Here is a 14,305-nt window from a genome sequence, read left to right on the forward strand (position 1 = left end):
GAAGGAAGGAAGGAAGGAGAAATAACAGACAGAGTAAATGTCACAGGATTGTAGCCCAGTGGTGAACCGCTACCTTAGCATGTATGAGGCCCTGGGTTCAGCTCCTAGCTGGTGTCAAAGATACCAATGGGCTGTAGGCCAATGTGACCCAGTTGACTTGAAGGGTGGAGTAGGACTGTCCGAGGTGAGGAGGTACAGCAAGTAACAGATGCTCTAAGGCCAGTGGCTCACTCTTCCTGCAGGCCCTCTCCTCACTGGCTTTGAAACTCAGTAGCCCTCCAAGCCATCTTCCTCCCCCGACTCTGTAAACCCAAGTGATGCTGATGTCATATTCGTCTCCCCAACTTAACCACTCTATTCAAACCATCGCCATTTTCTAGCCTCAGTCCTTGACCGTTATGTAAAATCAACTGATATTTAAGTTAGTGGGTTGGTTTTGCTCGTGAAGGTACCAAAGTCTCTCACCCATTTAATGCAAAGCTTCGTACTAATTAATAAAATTGGATGCAAAAATCAAACCCCTCAGTGCTTGAACAATACAGCAGACCTAGGCACCTCCAAGGTCTCCATCCTAATAAAACCTTCCTGAATCCCAAATTTGGAAGCAGCATGGTGGCCAACACCCTGTCCTGCTTTAGTCAGAACTCTTGAATGTAAGTGACAGGAATGAGAGTGATAGAAAGAGATGCGTAGCAAAGGACACAACAAGTTAGAGCTAAGCCAAGCCCAGGAACCAACCCAAACTTGAGCAGGACTTTGTCCTTTGCTTCTGCCTCTCACAGTAAGACCCTTTCACAGGACAGTAAACACGGACACCCAGAGGTCAAGAGTTGCCACTGTCAGCCCTCGAGCTTTTATTAGTTCTATGTTCAAAAGTCCTAAGAGGACTCCTCAGTCGGCTCGGGTCGGATCCGTGGGATGTACGAAAGTTGTAACAGTTGCTGCCAGCATCAAATGGCCAGAGGGAGGGACCAACCAGTACCACAAAAGCAACTAGGAGTTGCTGTGAACGAAAGCACCATTTCTCCCCCTGAAGCGCTTATGTTGAGCATAACTCCTCAGGTACGACTGTGTGGAGATGCCGAGGGCAGTGTTTGAGTCCTGGGAAGGAAGCCCTCGGGAAGGGCTTGATACTTTCTAGAGGAGCTCTTGAGCTAAAGCTGGCTTAGTCGGCACGAGAGCAGGTGGTTACATGTCCACCATGTACTGCCTGTCGTCACACAGAACACCCAACTCACCCTTCCACTTTTTGCCATGAGTTGAAGCAGTTCGAAGCTTTCACCACACATTGTTAAACACCCAGTCTTGATGGCCAAGCCTAGCTATGAACCAAAATAAGCCTCTACCTGCTACCCACTCTACAGTATTGCATTAGAACAGCGGAATGCAGGCTAAGGCACACATTATTATACTCCAATAAAAAGGCATGCTCTAAAGTGACCTTTCAGACTTCTTCAGCAAAGCTGAAGAGACCCTGGAGAGCCAGGGGTCTCCTGGGAGCTGGCGCTTCCTATAGCCTCACCTTCCACTCAGAACCAATCCCCCCAACCTTAGCAAACCCCCAACTGTTATGTGTCACCAGCCACCCAATTGCTCACAGATGGTAAATTATAAATGGCAGCGGTATTACATGCCTTGGAAAGAAGCATCTTTAACGGCAGGTGCTTCTTTCAAGTGAATAGAGTTATTGTGTAGAAAGAGAATGGTTTCCGAGTCCTGACAAATCCTGATGCCACCTGCTCTTTCCCATCCACATGGTCAGCAACTAGTCCTATTGTCTCTGGATCACCAATAGCAAGCAGCCTTCTAATCAGTCCTGAGCTCCGGATTCACTGCTATGCTAGCTGAGCCCCGCTTCTGACCATGCTGGGTCATTCTATAGACACCAGAGTGTGAAAAGAGGTGCCCTGGCCCTTATTAACCAAGGCATACTTAAAAGGAATGATTGAGACCTGGGATGGAGCTCGGTCATACAGCGCTTGCTTGTACAAGGGACCCTGGATTCAATACCAAGTACCACACAAAAAGACACGGAGGCTGAGGAGATGGCTCAGTGGGTAAAGTGTATGTTGTGCAAGTGTGGGGACCAGAATTTGAGTCCACAGTGGGTATGGTGGCACCCTTCAGTGCAGACAAGTCTACAGCTGGTTAGACTGACAAGCAAAATCCCAACATCAACTTTGAGCCTCTGTCAGCACAAATACACATGTATGCATACACCTGTACACATATTTGCACACATGTGAGTATGCATACTCATATGTATATCACACATACACAAAAACGTATTTCAAAATTAGTAAAACATGCTCTACAACTTATCTCTGGGTAATCACGGGAAACCCATCAGTTCATCTGAGGTATTTCATTTTTAAACAAAAGGCATAACATTTTAAAATTTTTATTTTAATGAACATTTGTATTGGCCTGTATATATGTCTGTGTAAGGATGTGAGATCCCCCGGAACCTGAGCTACAGACAGTTGTAAGCTACCGTGTGGGTGCTGGGAATTGAAGCCAGGTCCTTTGGAAGGACAACCTGAGCCACCTCTACATTCCAAGACATGGTATATTATTTTATAGACCTATGGAGATTACTTTTAACATAGTATTAACAAGACATGGTATATTATTTTATAGACCTATGGAGACTACTTTTAACATAGTATCTCTTACCCAAATGTGTAAATAGGAGTGTTTCACATCATGTTTGTTTAAATTTTGAGTAGTTTCACAAGTGAAACATCCCTAAATCTGAAAATGCTCTGAAACTCAAAACTCTATGACCATTGGGTCAATGCTCAATTTTCCAGTTTTGGCATCTACCTTTGGATTGGGAGTGGTCAGTTTGTGTGTGCTGTTGATATCAGAGGTCCCATGCTAACCTTCCAAAAGTCAAACAAATTCTAGATGACAGAGGAGGTTGGAAAACGCTCTGCTGCATAAGTTTGTCTCCCAAAGATCTGCCATTTTCTTCTGTGAGCCTACAAAGTTTGTGCACACAGTGGGTCTCTGCTTCCCCTGCAAGCAGCACTGCTGTGCTCGCTACCTGACACAGAAGGTCGAGTCATTCTCTCTTGGGAGTGGGTACAGCCAGCACCTACTACATTTCTATCACTTCCCAATATGGCCCATCAAATTATGACCCTATCAAGAGATGAGCCCTTTGATGAAGTCACCATTCCCATGGAGCCAATCACTTCCCCAAAGCGCACCTGCAAATATGACTACTTTGGGAATCAAGCCTTCAACACATGAGCCTTGGGAATGTGGGGAGATATTCCAGATCTAAACCATGAAAACTACTGAATTGAGGGATGAAAAAAGGAGACAGGGCTCCAATCGATGGAGAATTTTAAACTGTATCAGTATATGATGGTTCTGAAATAGTCCCAAATATGCAGACACAGGCAGAACATGGAGCTAAAGAGATGTGATAATGTATACTGGATTGACGACACTGTCCCACCAGATGTGATGGCACATATCTGTAACCCTCACACACAGTAAGCTGAGGCAGGAAGGTTAAAAAAAGTTGTACACTAGCCCTCACTGTACATACACACTCAAACAAGCAAAAAACCCTCAATGGTATCTCACTGAGAATATATATATTCTCAATATATATATATATATATATATATATATATATATATATATATATATATATATATATATATATACTTTTCTTTTTCTTTAAAGACAAGTCTCCCCTGTGTAGCCCTTGTTGGCCTGAACTCTCTCTGACTAACTTTGTAGACCAGGCTGGCCTTGAACTCAGAGATCTGTTGACCTCTCCCTCCTGAGTGCTGGGACTCTAGGAATGCACCACCCCACCCAGCTAACTTTTCCTGTTTTACAAACCCAGATTCAACACAGGTAACCTGATCTCACTGTGAACTCTGCCTCAGCCTCCTGTGTGTGAAGGTTACAGAGGTGTGTGGTCACATCTGGTGGAGACAGTGTTGCTGAGTCAGTCTCCAATAATCTCTGTTTGTATCTGCACATTGGGGGATCAAACCATTATATCCTAATACAGTGTAAAATACTCCACAGATTGGAGCCCTCACCTCTTTCTCAAGCAACAAACTCTCTCAAGACAAAATTCTATTTTTTTTTACCTTATTCAAGGACCCTCAGAGATCATAAAGAGAGAGAGCAAGTTTAGTGCTAAAAATAAACATGTCTCCTCCCTGTACAAGTAAAATTTGTAAGACACCATATCCCAGAGAAAACAAACTCCCCGAAACAACATGGGCCTGGAGAGGTGACTCCTCAGGTAAAAGCGCTTGTTGTTCTTGCAGAGGACCAGAGTTTACCTCCCAGCACCCACAAGGCAGCTCACTGCCATCTGTAACTCCAGTTCCAGGATCCAACACCCTCCTCTGGCTTCTGCCAGCACTGCATGTGGCACACAGACAAACATACGGGTAAAAAATACCCAAACACATTTTTTAAAGCATTTTTTTGGAAACAATGGGAATTCTCTTTATGTTCTGCTTAATCTTACTGGGAACCTTAGAGCACTCTAGAAGAATGAAATAAAGTGGGGGAAAGGATTTGAATAAACATTTCTCCAAGAAGATCCACAAATGACCCAAAAGCACGCAAGATTTGCTTAGTGCCATTGGTCAGCAGAGAGATGCAAGCCAGGATCAAGATGACGCATATCACGCCCACAACCCTGGCTGGATTAAAGGAAAGACTGAGGAGACACTGGAAGCCTTGACCCTTGGACATTGCTGATGGGATATGAAGAAGTTTGGCCACTACCGAAAAACAGCTAGGCGGGCCCCCTCCCCCGCCCACCAGAAGTTAGCATGGGCCGCCCGCCACATGACCCAGCAGTTCCATTCCTGAGTAAAGAGCCAAAAGAATGGCATGCGAACAGATATGAACAAGCAGAGCAGCTCCGTCAAGGTAGCTGGAAGATGCAAGGGGCCTTAGATGCAAGATGACCGGATGCCATGAACAACAGCATTGTGCTCAGCCATGAAGAGCAACCAATGCCTACGGGCATGGAGCCTTACCACAGAGGCAATGCCGGAGCTAGACCAACAAAACCAATACTTCCACAGTCTACACTGGGGCAGGGGTGGAGCAGGAGGGGGTGGACGGCCAAGGTAATAATGGTTCTATAAATTATATCAATCACAAAATAACTTTTTAAATTTAAGGGAGATACAGAGAGACTTCAAATAGTGTGTGTGTGTGTGTATGCACGCAAGCACACATACGTGTGTGCGCGTGTGTGTGCATGTGTGCGTGTGCATGTGTTGGATAATATATTTATGGTTGGTAATGGAGGAAACATTTTAAAATGAGACTTAAGAGCATAAATCGTAAATATGTGATTATGAAATAGCTGCCATCATTAAATTTGAACTCATCTATTCATTCAAATAAATTATAAGCTGAAGATGATTAAAATATACTGTATAGTGTATGAATTAAAATATACTGTATAGTGTATGAATTAAAATATTTTAATTTATTATTTATCTTAACTTATATAGTATTTCAACAAGTAAATTATAAAATGGAACAATAAGCACGAAGCCAGGGGTCTCACTAGTTGTTGTTGCTGTTGTTTTCGGTTTTCTGAGGCAGGGTTTCTCTGTATAGACCTGGCTGTCCAGGTGCTTGCTCCGTAGAGCGGTCCGGTCTCAAACTCAACCTCTGCCCTCCAAGTGCTAGGACTAAAGTCATGTGCCAACACTGCCCTGCAACTCACAACTTCAACCCCATCGCTGAAGTTAAGAGAAGTTTGAGGTGAAGGATCATGAGTTCAAGGGCAGCAGAGGCCACGTAGGGAGTTCTATGCCAGCAAGGCTCCTTCTCAGGATAATTTAAGAAATGGTTCAGCAGTTAAGAGTACTTGTTCTTCCAGAAGACCAGGCTTGAGTCCCAGCAGCACATGGTGGCCTACAACCATCTGTTGCTCCAGTTCTAGAGGACCTGATGCATACCCCTGTCCTCCACAAGCACCAAGCACACATGTGATGTATAGACATACATGCAGTCAAAACACTTATACACATAATAAATATCAAAACGCCGGGATATATGCAGGAGGCATCAACTGTTTGCATCAAGGGATGCCCCTAACCATCTCCCTGCACCTATGCTGTGAGCTCTCCAGCTGCAGCCTGGCTTCTCCTCTCCCCACTAGGAGGCCTCTCTTCTACAGCCTGAAGAGGCAGCAGCAATGCCCCCTGGGTACAAAGACACACTCGGAGCAGAGCTGCCACTTATCCTTCCTCCCATCCGCTCCCGCAGAGATAATGAAGGATTTTCTGTATCCAATGAAGAGCTCTCCAACTTCTTCTCTTCATTGCACATACTACACAGCAAGAATGTCAAGGAGCTATAAATGACAATGACAACTTCACAAGGGATGGGGCTGAGGGGAGCTCAAAAGCTGGGATCACCAAGAGAAGGGGGTGGGGAGGTGGCAGAGTGCTTAGGCCTAAACTTTCATAGCCCTTGAAATTCAACTGAGGCATGATTTAAGAAGCAATAAAGAACGGCAAGGTCTATCTAAGGTGGAAAGAGCCCTCTCCCCAACCCCATTTCTGTTTATTTCACTCTTTACCCTTCCATCCCTACCTCTTTGCCTCTCTCTCTTTCTCTTCCCCATTTCTCCCTCTCGAGTGTGCATGCATGAGTGGGTGGGTAAGTGCAGTGAGTGTCTCCACACTCGTGTGCCTGTGTGTGCGTTTACAGGGGTGATGGTCGGTTTGAATGAGAATGGTCTCTCATAATCTCCAGCATTTGAACATTTGGTCCCCAGCCTGTGGCACTGTTTGGGGAGATTTAGGAGGTTCTAATTTGGTACAGGAAGTAATGTCACTTGAGGTGGGCTTTGAGGTAAAAAGTCTCAAGTCATTTCTACTTCATTTTCTCTACTTTGTGCTTACATTTGAAGTTTTAAGCCCTTGGCTCCCTGCGCCTACTGCCATGCCTGTCACTTGATGTCACAATGTCACAGTTCTCTCTCATATCCTTCTGGAACTTCTAAATAAACTCTCCTATAAATTGCTTTGATCATGGTATTTTTGTCACAACAGAAGTAATGAATTGTGCTGGGGATTTAGCTCAGTGGTAGAGCGCTTACCTAGGAAGCGCAAGGCCCTGGGTTCGGTCCCCAGCTCCGAAAAAAAGAACCAAAAAAAAAAAAAAAAAAAAAAAGAAGTAATGAATTGTGTGTGTGTGAGAGAGAGAGAGAGAGAGAGAGAGAGAGAGAGAGAAAGAGAGAGAGAGAGAGAGAGATTGATTTCATATTGAATCCAAGTTCTCATACATGCCAGACAAGTACTGTACCACTGAGCTATATGCCCCCAGCTCTCTTTTCACTTTTCACTCTCTGTAGACTAGGCTGGCCTCAACTCACAGTTATCAGCCTGCCTCTGCCTTCCAAGTGCAGGGATTAAAGGCACTCGCTACCACTGCCTGGTTTCTTTTCACATTTTAAGACAAGGTGCAATCCTCCTGCCTCAGTCTCCAGAGCAGTTGGGCTGACAGACCTGCAGCACCGGCATGGGCAGAGGTAGAGTCTGAACAGGAGGTCTGTATACATAACTAGGCACAGAGGCTCTCCAAGGGGACACTGCCTCTGACCTCAAAGGACCAGCAGTAGTTAGTCAGTAGCACGGGGTTGTGGTGAGGGGTACCATGAGAGACGAATTGAGAGTTGCCCCCACCTGGCATCTGTGGCTAAGAGCTGAAGGGAACTGAGAGGGAGGGAAAGGGGAACCTGAGGAACAAGCAGCACCCATCAGACAGGACCTGTCGGTACAGGAGGAGACGTCATCTTCCAATAACAGTAGTTTGCTTTTAAGAATGGTGGGGTGCGGGGGCTGGGGATTTAGCTCAGTGGTAGAGCGCTTGCCTAGGAAGCGCAAGGCCCTGGGTTCGGTCCCCAGCTCCGAAAAAAAGAACCAAAAAAAAAAAAAAAAAAAGAATGGTGGGGTGCGATTTGGTGAGCATTTTTCAAAAATACTCCAGACCACGATGTGAGGTGTAGACCGGATAGGTGTCCAGACAGAGCGAGAAACCACTTGGAGACCGCAGCAGGCACCAGATGAAAACTCAGGAGCCAAGTGGGCATCCGCAACAGGGCGGGAGCTGGAGGGGCTGTCCTGGGCAAGGAATGTACGCTGCTATGAGGAAAAGACCTCTAGAGCAACCTCCGGACTTCCAGCGTGGACATCAGCTCACGTCCTTGGCTGGGCTCATTTGAGTGGCTGGTTGTTGAGTCCTCTAGTCTGTCGCTTAGAACTAGAGAATTCCAGGAAGATGGGATCAGCTAGAGTGGGGAGCCCAGGGAAGAAACTGCAGAAAGAGGGGGCTAAGGGCAAGAACAGCGTGAGGAGGCTGAGGAGTGAAGCCGAACATGGTGACTGCAGGGAAGCCTGGGCCAACAGCCTCCAGCCCCTGAGAGATGCTCAACTGTGGGCTGAGCAGCAAGGGCAACACTGGTGACTTCTTCTGTGAACACGATTTCAGTGGCGAGATGGGAACAAAGCAAGAAGAGGAGAGATGAGGGGTGGGAGGGAGTTGGCGAGCACAGGCAAGTCTAAAGCCAAATCTGTTGTGTGGAGAGGAGGGTGGCTGGGAAAGGTGGGTTTTGATGGTGAGGCAGGAGTGTGGACAAAGGCTAATGACACCGATGTGGAGGTAAGAGCAAAAGGCTCTAACACAGGCTGAGCCCCAAAGTTACCCCTCCTGGTAACACACATCTGTAAGCCCATCACTTGGGAAATGGATACAAGAGGATTTAGTCTATGTGGTAAGATCCTACTTTCAGAGGAGACAAAACAAAAACAAAAACAACAAAAACCATGGTTCTAATTCAAGGGCTAGGCGCCACAAGCCAGAAAGGAGCAGGAAAAGAATGGGCACCTGAGAAGTTAATCAATGGGGGGGGTGGGGTGGTGACAGCAGAGCCCTGATTTTACCTATAAAGCCACAGTAGGTTCTTTGCTGAGAGAAAGGGACCCGGGAGGCCATTTGAAAGAACTGCTGTGGAGAACAGAATGAGAAGGAACCAGCCAGAACAGGCTGTGTGCTTTAAGGGTCCCTTGGGTAACAGAAACCATTTCAGTTTTACCAAGGTCTACAAGATAAAAGGACAGCACCCAGAGGTCCTGGGTTTGGGTCCTTTAATGACCTGAAAGAGGGAGTTTGACGTTTGCTGACTTAATCCTTAGTCTGCTGTAAACTGCCAAGTTGACGGAACAGAGCAGCAGGCGAGAGACACCGGACTGACTGGTTACTGGTTATGGTGGCTCAGGTCACAAAGCAGATGCAGGAACCCTGCTGCATGAGGACAGCTTGAGCTGCACGGCAAGTTCCAGATCAGCTAAAGAGAAACAATGTGTATATGTTTAAGGTGCTGGGGAGATGGTTCAGTCAGTAAGGTGTTTGCTTTGCAAGCCTAAGGACCAGAGTTCAATCCCCAGAACCCACATTTCCACACATTAGGAAGGTGGAAACAAAGGGATTCTTGGGGTGCTTTAGTGGAAACAGGAGTCTCCCGAGGCTAGTGAGAGACACCCCCCCCTCTCTCTCTCACACACACACACCCTATACCTGTAAAATAAAGGTCACAATTCTCTTAAGATCGTAAGAGAGAAGACATATTACTTGTCCAGAGCAGACACCAGGCAGTGCTAGATAAGGCCCTTCCTTCCGTATGAGGACCCAAAGATTCAGTTGAGGAGATGAGAGCTCATGTGAGATGTGACAGTGGGGACAGCTACCAACCACAATCAGCTGCACCTTTTGAATACTATCTTTGTTTTTGGTTTTGCTCCACCCATCCTGAAATAGTCAAAAGAATATGGGAACCACGAGAAGACTTGATTCAAATACTGTTCGGTTTTTGTCTGTCTGTAGCGCAGGGATCCTTTCTCTTCCTCAGTCCATCTCCATCGCCCTCACGGCCCCACACTCTGAACCCTTGGGCAACCGCACACTCAAACCACAGCAAGTGGGAGGCGGACGTGGTACAGGATAAGCAAGTACATTTTTGAGACAGGTTTCCCTGACATAGTTCTGGCGGCCTGGAGCGCTCCAGGTAGACCAGGCTGGCCTCACTCTCGGAGCTGCTCCTACTTCTGCCTCCATTAAAAGCATGCACTCCAAGCTCCACCTCTGAATGTGCTCTAAGCCATCTCTCCAGAGGTCACATCTCTCCAGTGTCACACGCTTGATGGGCACTCACCTTTCCCCTCGCTTCTGGTTTTTGTCTGTTTTGTTGTTGTAGGACAGGGTCTCTCATGAACCTCAGGTTGGCCTAGAACTCCTGACCCTCTACTTCTACCACCCACGTGCTGGGATTACGAGCAGGTGCCACGATGCCTGGCTGCATTTCACCACCTTGATACCCAGAGGAACCAGCGCCAAGCACATACAATTCTAATCACACAGTCCAAGAATCTGGCCAGTAGTCTTCTCTTGGGCTGGGTTCTATAAAATACCTTTTACCTTTTTTCCCCCCGTGAAATTACACTTTTGATCTTCCTTATCTCAAATGTGTCACAAGCTCCTAGACAATATGATGGCTAATGGGGCTTTTCTGTATATAGTAAAATATATAAAGACATACAATGTACTATACTAGCCATTTTTTTTTTGAGAGTGAGATAAGGTTTCACTAAGTCAAATTTCGCTGGCCTGTAACACTCTGTGCAGACCAGACTAGCCTTGAACTCACGGACATCAACCTATCTGTGTTCCCAGTGCTCAGATTCAAGGTGCACATGTGTCTTAGGGTTTCCATGCTGTGAAGAAACATCATAACCACTGCAACTCTTATAAAGGACAACATTTAATTGGGGCTGGCTTATAGGTTCAGAGGTTCAGTCCATTATCACCATGGTGGGAAGCATGGCAGCTTGCAGGCAGGAGAGCCTCATCCATACTAGGCGGAGCCTAAGCGTAGGATCTCAAAGTCAACCCCCACAGTGAAACACTTCCTCCAGTAAGGCCACACCTACTCTAACAAGGCCATACCTCCTAACAGTACCACTCCCCACAGGCCAGGCATATTAAAATGACCACAGCATAGATACTTGGGCTTCTTTATGGTCAGAGGTTGACAGGAGGAGATTCTTCATGTTGATAGGAAACAGTGAAAAAGAGATTAACTACATATATGTATCTGGTAAATGTGTATTCAGAGGAGTATGCTGTATGAGGCCAGAGGAGGATGCTGGGTGTCCTGTTCTGTCACTATTCCTCAAGACACAGCCTCTCTCACTGAACCTAGAACTAGGTTGGTGGCCAGCAAGCTCCAGCAATCCTCTCCCTGAGGCCTGCCTCCCAAGCACCGGGTTACAGGCACTTACGTAGCCACACACGGCTTTCCTGGGGTTTTGAACTCAGATGGTCATGCTTATCACTGAGCCATCTCGCCAGCCCTGAGGTCAACCAGTTTACGGAAGCAGCTCTACCACAGTGGTTCTGCTGTGTAACCATCATGCTCTTCTAGGGCTCCATCTCCTCAAAGCTGTGTCCATTCGGCACTGCCTCTGAATTCCTTCTCCCACAGCTCCTGGCAACCAGCATTCTGTCGTCTATCTCCATCAACCTCTCACTCTAAGGACCTTGTTCAAGTAGAGACAGACATCATTTATCCTTTGGGATTGGAACCCTCAGCCTGATATCTGTCCCATTCCTCTTTCTGGGTTCTCCCATTTCCTTCTTGCCTGCTGTGATTTTGTTATTGCTTGACCCCTCTTCCCAGGCATTCTTAACACTTATTTCAGGCGCCAGCTTTACCAGAAGTCTTTTCTCGGCAACTGACTGACTAGATGTGAAGCCCTGGCACTGTGAGCTGGGCTGCAGTGCCACACCGCCCACCACCGTGGCCAATACATGCTGAGTACCATACTGTCTGGGTCCATCTACCGTCCTAGGTTAGCTTCTGAAGCCAAGGTTTTGGTTTTTTTTTTTTGGTTCTTTTTTTCGGAGCTGGGGACCGAACCCAGGGCCTTGCGCTTCCTAGGTAAGCGCTCTACCACTGAGCTAAATCCCCAGCCCCGCCAAGGTTTAAATTATCCCTGCATTTCCAACCCTAGCACTATAGGATGTCTACCAGACAGGATCTGTGTATGAATAACTCTGCCATTACAAAACAGGTTGGAATAAAATCCATGTAATAAAGTCAATCAGAATAATCATTAAGATAGGCTCCTGCTTTACAAAGATTTAGACCCCAAATTTAGTCACCTTCTCTCCTTGAGTAGAGGTAATTCAGTAACCATTTAAAAAGCATTTATTTTTATTATTATTATTTTTATTATTATTATATTGGCTGTGCATGGTGACACCCACATTTTTAATCCCAGCACTTGGGAGGCAGAGGCAGGTGGATCTCTGGGAGTCTGAGGCCAGCCGGTCTGTATAGTGAGTTCCTGAACAGCCAGGACTACATAGACATTCTCTCCAAAAAAAAAAAATGAATAATTTAAAAAAAGATTATTTCGTTTTGATTATCAAGTCAAGAATTCTGTCAACCAAAAAAAGGAATGTGTGTTCATTATCTACATTTTAGGTTTGGAAGACACAGTAAAGATGGTTTTCACACTTCAACCTTCCTTGGTGGCAGAAATGTCTGAGAACCAAGCTTGCTTGATTTCCCATCCACAGCCTCCCAGCAACAGACTCATCTGGGGCTGAGGATTGTGTTCACCCGGATTATCTTTTCGCTATAGTTTTTCTAATTATAAACATTACTAAGCAATAAGAACTTTCTTAGAGTTTAAGTAAAAGCAAATCAATTGGCTTATGAAAATGGATATATAACAGGATAAAACAAGTCTTTCAAACACGAATTATGGAGCTGGAAAGATGGGTTGGGGGTTAAGAGCACTTGTTATTCTCACAGAGGACCGAGGTTCTCGAAGTTTCTAGCATACCCACGGTGGCTCACTACCATCCCTAACTCTAGTTCTGGGGATGCGATCCCCTCTTCTGGCCTCCCGGCACACATGCACATGTGAATGTCCGCACGTACACACAAGCTCATACACTCATACACATAAAATAAATCTAAAAGGAAAAAACTAAAATATGATTGGGAACAGGGAGCTGAGGAGGAAACCTTGTGGGGCATTACAACCTGAAGCCTCCAGGTTGTGACTTACCAAGGAAGCAGGGCAACAAGAAACGAGACTTAAAGGACTGAACTCCAAGAGAAGCAGAAACAGGCTGACACACTCAAGCCCAAACTGCCAGGCATTTCAGTGCTTTCTAACTATCGAACCATATACTTTTTGCAAAGTTATAACTATGAACTCACAAACTAAGACGCTCCGATCGATGAGGAGCGGAGTATGGCATCAAGGAGCCTCAGGGGCCATCCTGAGTGGCATTTAGGGCTTCTGGGACATCAGGGCCCCACAGGCTCAGCTCAAAGGACAGCTCCTCTGAGGGGAGTGGCAGCTGCCACTCACCCCTGCACAAACTGCGCGCCCTTGAATCCACGATTTTAATTTTCCACCAGCCACCTGCGCCCGAGAGTCACATCCATTCCCACGAGAGGGGCAGCTTGGAGCAGAACAAAACACAACGGATTCCAGACACCTTTGAGTTAAGAGTCTCGAGACCTTGGAAATGCAGTGCCGGGGAAACAAGCAAAGCTTTTCCACAGATCTCGCAGCCACGCCCACACCTCTCCAGGACTTCCCGCCCTCAAGGGACGAGCTTCCACAGCCCCTACCTCGCTACAGCACCAGGAACCGAGGTCGGCCAACGCCGGCGGACCTCCACGGTCGCAGAACACTTGGCCCGGCCCCGCCCACGACAGATAGACCACGCCCCTCCATCCCTGTATCAGCTGGGCCCCGCCCCGAAGTCCAGGTCCCGCCCCCACAGTCAAGTCCCACCTCGAAAACTCGCCCAAGCCCTCAATAGTCCACGCCCCATACATATAGGCCCCGCCCAAACGTTCAGGCGGCACCGGGTTGTGGATGCACCGCCCCAACGTTTTGAGTTCTTGCTGCACAGGCGAACTCGCAGCTCTGACTGACCCTCCCAGCGTGCTTGAAGCCCGATGCATTGTGGGATACTCAGGCCAATGTCAGGCCTGTGCTGACTCCTGGCGGGCGCTACTGTAACAGCAGCCGGAGTGCGGCTGAGGGCTGGGACCCTAGGGGCCTGAGCTGGTTTCCAGTTCATTAAAATAACAAAATAAAATGGAATCCTGTAAAACAGCTGGAGCCCCTTCCCTCAGAGAAACTCAAAGAAAACACCTACGACAATAGAAAAATCTACTGAAACCAGGGAAAAAATAATT

At 46.8% G+C, this 14,305-nt stretch overlaps 1 protein-coding gene across 2 annotated transcripts in view; it reads right to left on the bottom strand.

The window, feature by feature from the left end:
- The window catches only part of Extl3 (exostosin-like glycosyltransferase 3), a 90,468-nt gene extending 76,645 nt beyond the window's left edge, over positions 1 to 13,823 (bottom strand). The window contains exon 1 of one of the 2 annotated variants that reach the window (XM_039093619.2): positions 13,730 to 13,823. The gene's annotated coding sequence lies outside the window, so the exon portion shown is untranslated. The remainder of the gene's footprint in view (positions 1 to 13,729) is intronic. The other variant, XM_039093622.2, reaches the window with a different exon arrangement.
- Between the last annotated feature and the right edge of the window lie 482 nt (positions 13,824 to 14,305).

This window comes from Rattus norvegicus, chromosome 15 (assembly GCF_036323735.1).
Source record: "Rattus norvegicus strain BN/NHsdMcwi chromosome 15, GRCr8, whole genome shotgun sequence".
Taxonomy (NCBI): Eukaryota; Metazoa; Chordata; class Mammalia; order Rodentia; family Muridae; genus Rattus; species Rattus norvegicus.